The sequence below is a fragment of the Halichoeres trimaculatus genome, unplaced genomic scaffold (assembly GCF_033239565.1).
Source record: "Halichoeres trimaculatus isolate MK-OKI-2021-1 unplaced genomic scaffold, fHalTri1.1 fHalTri1_scaffold_16, whole genome shotgun sequence".
Classification (NCBI taxonomy): domain Eukaryota; kingdom Metazoa; phylum Chordata; class Actinopteri; order Labriformes; family Labridae; genus Halichoeres; species Halichoeres trimaculatus.
This window is the reverse complement of record NW_027437194.1, coordinates 2524186-2532261: the sequence shown is the minus strand read 5'-3', so window position 1 is coordinate 2532261 and position 8076 is coordinate 2524186.

Below are 8076 nucleotides of genomic sequence, written 5' to 3'. Positions count from 1 at the left end.
CCAAAAAGTAGAGAAAGACACCTATTGAACTGACCTACCTGACAGAATTGCCTACCTGACAAAACAAGATGCCCACTATCAAACTTAGCAACCTGACACAAAAAAAACACCTAAAAAAAAAAAAAAAAAAAAAAAAATCCAACAAGTTCCTTACTGAATTGAACTTCCTCACAAAATGACCTACCTTAAAAACCAGATATCAATTGAACTGACCTACCTGACAGAATTGCCTACCTGACAAAACAAGATGCCCATTATCAAACTTAGCAACCTGACAAAAAAACCCACCTGAAGAAAACAAATGGAAAAAAAAAATCCAACAAGATACTAACTGAATTGACCTTCCTGACAGAATGACCTACCTTAAAAACCAGATACCAATTGAACTGACCTACCTGACAAAACAAGATACCCTTTAAACCGCCCCTCCTGACAGAACAAGATACTTTTTGAGCTTAGCAACCTGACAGAAAAACCACCTGAAAAAAAAACCCAAAACAAGACAAGACACTTATTGAACTGACTTCCATGTCAAAATGACCTACCTTAGAAAACTAGATACATCTGAACTGAGCTACCCAACTAAATAATCTACCTGCCAAAAATAGAAAAAGACACCTTTGAACTGATCTACCTGACAGAATTGCCTACCCAAAAACAAAATACCTGCTGAACTGACCTACCTGACAGAATTGCCTACCCAAAAACAAAATACCTACTGAACTGAGCTACCTGACAAACTGAGCTACCTGAAAAAACAAACTACACACACAACTTACCTGAAAATGTAATTTAAAAAAAGGAAAAGGGAAAATAACCTATTGAACTGACCTACCTGACAAAACAAGATACCCATTAAAGTGTCCTACCTTACAGAACAAGATACTTATTGAACTTAGCAACCTGACAGAAAAAAAAAAACACCTGGAAAAAAACCCCCAAAACAATATACTTATTGAACTGACCTCCCTGACAAAATGACCTACCTTAGAAAACTAGATCCCAATTGAACTGAGCTACCTGACTAAATAATCTACCTGAGCTAACTGTTAGCATGACCTGTCATTGGAATCCAATAGGAATAAACCACCAGGCAAACTGACCTTCATATGATACATAAAACTGACAGAATGAGCTTCCTGACTGAAGAAGCTACCTGATTGAGCCTCCTAACTTATATAAATACATTTATCCCACACAGTGAGCTACCTGTCAGGATGTGCTACCTGATAGGATGACATACACTGACAAAGGAACAAGCCTAACAGATGAAGCTGTCCAAAAGATTTGGCTAGCTTACCTTAAACTCCACAAAATGAACACAATTATCAGACACGCTGACATTCTCTACCTAACTGAATTTGCTACCTTACAGATTAAGCTAACTACTTATTTTTAAAAAAAGCTACTTAACTGATTTAGCTACCTGAAAGATGTGCTCATTAACATGTTAAGCTACCTGATGTAATTCAAAACATTAGAAAATGACTTTATTTCCCCAACAGAATGTGCTACCTTGCAGATGAAGCTAACTAAGCTAATAAACTGAGCTTGTTGAAGGATTAAGCTACTTGTACAAACTGAGCTCTGAGGTAAAAATCTTTGTTGCTCCAGTGTTTGTCTGGGGAATATTTTACATCGTTGCATTTTGTGCTGTGGGAGAAGTGTGGAAATTACATTTGTTGACAGTAACAAGCTTCACATCAGCTTTTTTCTCAGCTATCGATCAAGGAATTGGATCCTTTGCTTCAGGAAACAAGTGAAACAACCAGTGATGTTCGTCATTTCTTAAACCTTGCTTTTTGTTTCTCTGTAAAGTCTCAGGTGAATAACAAGCACCAGGTGATGTCTAAGGTAACTGCAGCAGCGTTAAAAAAGTCTGCACCAGCCTCTGTTTACTACGAGAAAATGGAGGAGAAGTGTGTTTGAGGAGCTACCAACTGCAGGCAGCAGGTAGCATGTAAGAAATTAGCTTCGATGGCACCTTGGGAAGTGGAATGAAACGTCTGAATGAAAGCGGGCTGCGGTGGATCAGGTCCAGGGTTGAAGGGTTAATTGCATCCTTGGAGAGCGTCAACCTTCATCTGAAAGTGGAGCACGTCAGACAAAGACGGGGGATGAATGGCTGCGAGGAAGACAGGTTTGGAAAGATTTCATGATGCTCTAGGAAGTGAATAGAAGTGGTCGGTGCGGGTAATGAATGGTAGTGAGTGGGAGTCGAGGTGAGGATGTGTGAGAGCTGGATGAGGCAGGGTGACAGGGACGAGGATCCTTGAAAAGACTGAGGCGAGTAGTGATCAACTAAAAAAGGAAAATTATGATCATTATAAAACTAATGTTTTTATCAAAACTGTCTGATTAATCATTATTTAAAAAGTATCAGAGTTCAATATCAGATACTGATTAAAGCTTCTGGTTAATGAAAACTTAAACTCAGCATTTCATAGAATTAAAAAACTGCACAAGACTGATAAAAAAGATTTCTAATACAGGCGTCCAGCTCTGCTGAGGCGTTTCGAAGGGAAGCACAGGTTGATTTGTGTGTGCCACTGGATTTGGTGTCTTGACAGTCCTCCCTATAGTTTTCTGACAGTGTTCAGGTCTGATGAGTTTTCTGGCCATTTTAGAAAAGCGATACCCTGGTCATTAAACCTGTTTTTGGTACTTTTGGCAACACAGAAGCCAAGTCCTGCTAGAAAGTGGAAAGTGCTTCCAAATTTCCTGGTGAATGACTGCACTAACTCTGAAATTCAGAAAATACAATAAACTAACAGCAGATCAGCACTGCCTGTGGAAACCTAAATCTAGACCCTGTACTGACAATTGCGCCATATTTGATATATAGGTTTAAAAAAAAACCTCTATCTCATCAACATGATGAAAACTTTTCTTGAAAACCTGATTATTTTTTTTTTTATCCCTGCAGTCTTTTTTTTCCATTCAAAATTTTTTGCTGTATTTTTTTTAATTGAAATTTTAAAAATTCATCAATATTTTATTAAGTTATGAAATTTTAAAAAAGCTAAATAGAAAAGTAAAAATTTTCAAAAATTGTTATTTTTTTAAGTCCTGCAGTCTTGTTTTTATTCAAAAATTTTCACATTTTTTTTTTTAAATTTGAAATTTCAAAAATTTGTCAAAATTTAATAAATGTATATTAAAAAAAAGTTTTCTTAAAGATTTACTTAATTTAAAAAAATAAAATGTAAATTCCAAAAATTAAGATTTTTTTTAGTCCGACAGTCCTCTTTTTTTATTCATTTATGATATTTAACAAACTTTTGAAATTTCTTTTTAAATTTCAAACAATTTGTCAAAATAATGAATTTTTACATAAATTAAAAACAGTTATCGAAAAACATTGCTAAATTAAAAAAAAAAAAAAACTGTAAAAATGTCCAAAGTGGACTTTGAATTGACGTCTCAAAAAAAGTCTTTTAAAAATTGGATTTTTTTCTAAATTTGAAAAAATATCAAAATATTTTCAAAAATATCAAAAAACCAAAGCTTTATTGCAAGAGGTTAGTTTTACAAAATTTCAACACATTAATTTATTCATTGTCATTGTCTATACTCATCAATACCCTCTGTAAGAAAAATAAGAATTCTTTATTTATTTTATATTTATTTTTTTTTAAAGCTAAAAGGAGCCACTGCAAAGAAGTCAAAGGGCCGCATGAGGTTCCAGAGCCACAGGTTGAAGACCCTTGTTTTAATCTGTTAAGACGTCTATGCAGTAGCAAACAGTATGGAGCTTGTCCTCATCTTACCAGCAGTTCTTAAATACACCACATGGGGGCAGCATTGACTCACACCACGTCTGCAGCTTGACTGGTGAGTCATGTTTTACTGCATGCAGTTTTTCAGATGCAAAAGGTCAAAGAAATCAGTCACAAATATTAAAAAACATGTACGACATAAAGTCAGAGAAATGAAAACATAAAAAGAGAGCAGAGGTTCAGGATAACGATATTTATACAGACAGAACAAAGACATTAACATACATTAGGCCAAACTGTCCTCCTCTATCCCTCAGCAGCGCTCAGCGCCGAGCCGTGGAGTGTGTTTCTGTGAAGGTAAAAGTTCACAAACAGTAGAAATCAGCGATAGCAGAGTTAGAGAAGTGGAGTTAATCGTAAGTAGTATAAAGGCCGGCTAATGCTGGAGTCATCAGCTCATAAGTCTCACAGATACTTGAAAGAGCAAGAGTATTAGTTCACCAAGCTTGGTGCTGAGCCGATAGGCTTACATAGATGAATGTCAGAGAATATAGCCAAATTCTCTCCTTAATCACAACTCATAACCCACTTCACGTCGGTAATGATATGAAAAGGCTGAGCAACTTTCCTGCTCTGAATCGAGGAATTTAAAAGACCAGAGTTGAACTTCACTTCAAGGGCCTCGCCACTGGCATCATTTTTTTAACGTTTCACAACTGAACTGTTGAGTTTTTTACGAGTAAAACGTATAAAACCTGACCCTGAGTCCAATTACAGTGTTTTATTATGCATAATTCTACCATACAGGCATCTTTTTATCTCTAAGCACGGCTCTCACATTCCTGATGTAGAGAGAAACTGACGAGTCTAATCACTGAACACATGCAGGGTAAACACAAATCAGATAATTAGGTTAATTTTGATCATCCTTGGCTCGCTGATTGACTTCATAATCTTAATTGAATTGTCCTTTATCAGTTAAGAATGCAGGGCTTTAATAAACGGGCTTAGCTGTTTAATTAGTGGGTAATTAATGACTAATGCCAAGCTGAGAGGTGATTATTGCTGTTACAAGTATTCATTAACTTTAGCGTTGATTGGATTATGTAAAACATGTTTTTTTAAAACCAGGGGCAGCCTCAAAGATCTGCTGGTTCAAATATTAATGAAATATAACAAAACAAAATATCTGATAGATGATTTAAAATATCTGTAATACCACTTTTGTCCAAATGGAAATAAATGTCCACGACTAAAAAAGGTTGGTATAAGACCATATAAATACATAAAACCTTTCTGACCTTGAAAAATATATTTTTAAAATGTTATGTTTGTTTTTTTTAATCACACATTTTTTAGTCTCATCCCTTATGATTACACAATTTCACAAAAAGACTAAAACTAATACTGAAACTAACTAAAACTGTACAATAACTAGGCATTTTCAAAGAGTATAACCAGAAAATCGGCTAAAAATAAAAATAAAATAAAAAAAATATAAATAAAACTAAATCGAACTTAAAAACATAAAGTCAAAACAAAACAAAAGGAAAAACTAAAGGAAAAAATGCAAAACTATAACTTGGCCAACTTGGTTGACCCTGTAAGTTACCTACTTGTGACCAAAGGACACAAAACATGTGATCTCTTGCATTAAAAAAGTAAAAATGTTAGCATGCTAGCATTAGCATATTAGCAAAGCCTCACAGAGCTTTATGTTTACATCTCCAGGTGAACATGTGTGATTTGTATTCAGTCTCAAATCCCTGAAAAAAAATGTCCTCAGACGTCCTCTGTGTTTGCTGCTTCGCATTTAAGCTAACTTGCTAGCATGCATTACTTCACACTTTACAGCACAGTGCTAATGGGGCTAACTTCAGGTCAACATTCAACCTATATGGTATCTTCCAGAGCACCTAAAAACTGTAATCAAGTTGCTACTCTGTCTTTGTTTTTTGGTTTGAAGGTTAGCTAACCTGTGATGGAGTGCTAGTAATGCTAAACATGGATGATAGAGTATGCTAGCACAACGTCACAGAGCTGCCAGCATAACTTATCTGGTCTACTCCTTTTATTTCTGAAAAACTGAATAATTAGCTGTTAAGTCATTAGCAGAACATAGCATAATATGTACTCTTAACAAATGCTAGCATGCTAACATAGATGCTTAAAGCAGGCAGTGTGTTAGCTCTGATCAACACGCTGTATTTTCTTCATATTTAGATTTATTCACATTAACACTAAACTACATTTCCCATCATGCTCCACTGCTTTGACTTACAGAGTAGTAAAAGTCAATACGCTAACAAAGATGCTAGCTCCTGGCATCAGTATGTTGGCACAGCCTCACAGAGGAGAAACGAGGCCGTTTGCTTTCATATTTGTGACATTTCGTTTTTAACAATTTATTACCCGTCCATTTCTCTGCCCTTGTTCTGACTTCACGCTGGAAAAAAAGCCTCAAAACAGAAGCAAACTAGCCCTAAAAGCTCCATCATGTCAGCTACTCGATAATTATTGTTTATTCTGGTTCCCTGTCATTTATTACGTCTCCATCTCTGCCTCAAAGAGATCATTTTTCTGCCTCTGACAAGATCCCCCGTACGGGAAATGCCTCTGCTGCCGCTCCAGACGCATGGGTGCAGTGGAAAAACAAAAAATGTGATAAATACAAAGCAATCGTTGCACTCACACACACGTTTATGAGCATATTGATAAATGAGGACCATTTTGGAGACGCTACAGCTGGACCCCGAGGTGACGGCTGCACCCTTCACCCCATCAAGCGGAGAAAAAGCGGGCACGCTCTGGAGGAATCTCATTCTTTATCTACTTGTGTGGGCAATCTCTGGGTGACTTCCCAGAGCTGGTGACTCCAGATGAACGTCAGAGTTAAGATTGACCCGTAAATTGAGTTTTACTTTGTGCCTCAGCTCCCTCGGCCCCAAACCAACTCTGTGGTGCCTCAGCGGAGAGCCGTAAGCGAGCTCTTTTGAACCATTGCTCGGGAATAACCCTGTTTTTTTTGTTCAGCCGCTTCTTGAATTGCAACCTTATTGAGGTGGAGCGGCTGTGAGTGACTCAGTGACCCCGCGAGTGATGTCTGAGGCAACATTAGCTCCTGCCGGGGACACCTGAGGCAAACTGGGGAGTCAGGAAAGGGCGTGACGTTAGAGCCCTGATGCAGATCCCAACAAACTGACACCAACATTTAGCAAAGTTTGATAATTTCTTAATCCGTTATCTGACCTCGACTTTGCACCTCTGGCTTGTTTGAGCAGTTTGTCATACCCAGTCTACAGCTGAACAAAACCACGCCGACCTTGCGTGTGCTTGTATAAAACTGTGTTGAACTATCCCTTTAAAAAGAAAAGCACAGAGCACAATAACTGCCCAGAGGATTAAAAAAAAAAGGAGCAGAAAAAACTCAGTGACGACAGTAAAACCCTGAGGCTGACTCTCTTTTGTGTGGGCTGTATAAGTGAGAAGTTATAAAAGGAGGCGTATAAGAGTGTCACTGTCTCAGTATCTGTTCACTCTGCTTAGAAAAGTTGACTTTCTTGATGTTGTCGACCTTTTTTGCCCATTCTTTAGAAGAAAAAACTCAAAAATTCACAGAAAAGAGAGAAAAACCCTCCTTCTTATTGCTGCTCTGGAATCAAAGCCGACCCTTCTCGAGGCGAGCGCTAACGACGCATCATTATCCGTCATCAAGGTAGACCTCGAGGTAGTGTACTCATCTTCACCGAACAAAGACCACAAAAGAGAAATCATAAATGCTTACTAACTCACTGCATTCAGGGTCAAGTAGATAAAGCAGGCGAGCGAGGGCTGTAGTCCCATTTCCACCACGCTGCCAGAAATGTTCAGGGCTGGCAGCTTTGAAAAGAAAACAAGCAGCAACCTCCGATCTTCTTTTTGAAGCCATGTTGAGATTTTACAAACTGGAATTTGTGAAGTACCTGCTTAAAATCCACAAATATAACCATTCACAGACGCAGGTTTTACTGCGTTTATAAAACAGTTACTGCCTGGTAAAAAAGAGACCATTTAACCATCTCATGTAGCCAACATTAGCTTGACTAGCTTGCTTGCTAGCAGCAGAGATACTTCCCAGGTCCCTCACTTCCCTGAAAGTTCTGGCTTACCTAACGGAAATTGTTCCCTCCCTTCTTATTTTGCGTTTCCAAAAGCCATCCGCTTTTACGGCGTGAAAACAATCCGTGTTCATACGGCTCTGAGAAGACAAGTCACAACAACGTAGTGGCCATGCCAGGCCAGTAGTTGGCGATGTGGATATATGTGTGTATATATGCTACTCAGAAATCAGCCATCTTTGTTGTGGTTGTTCTTTCTT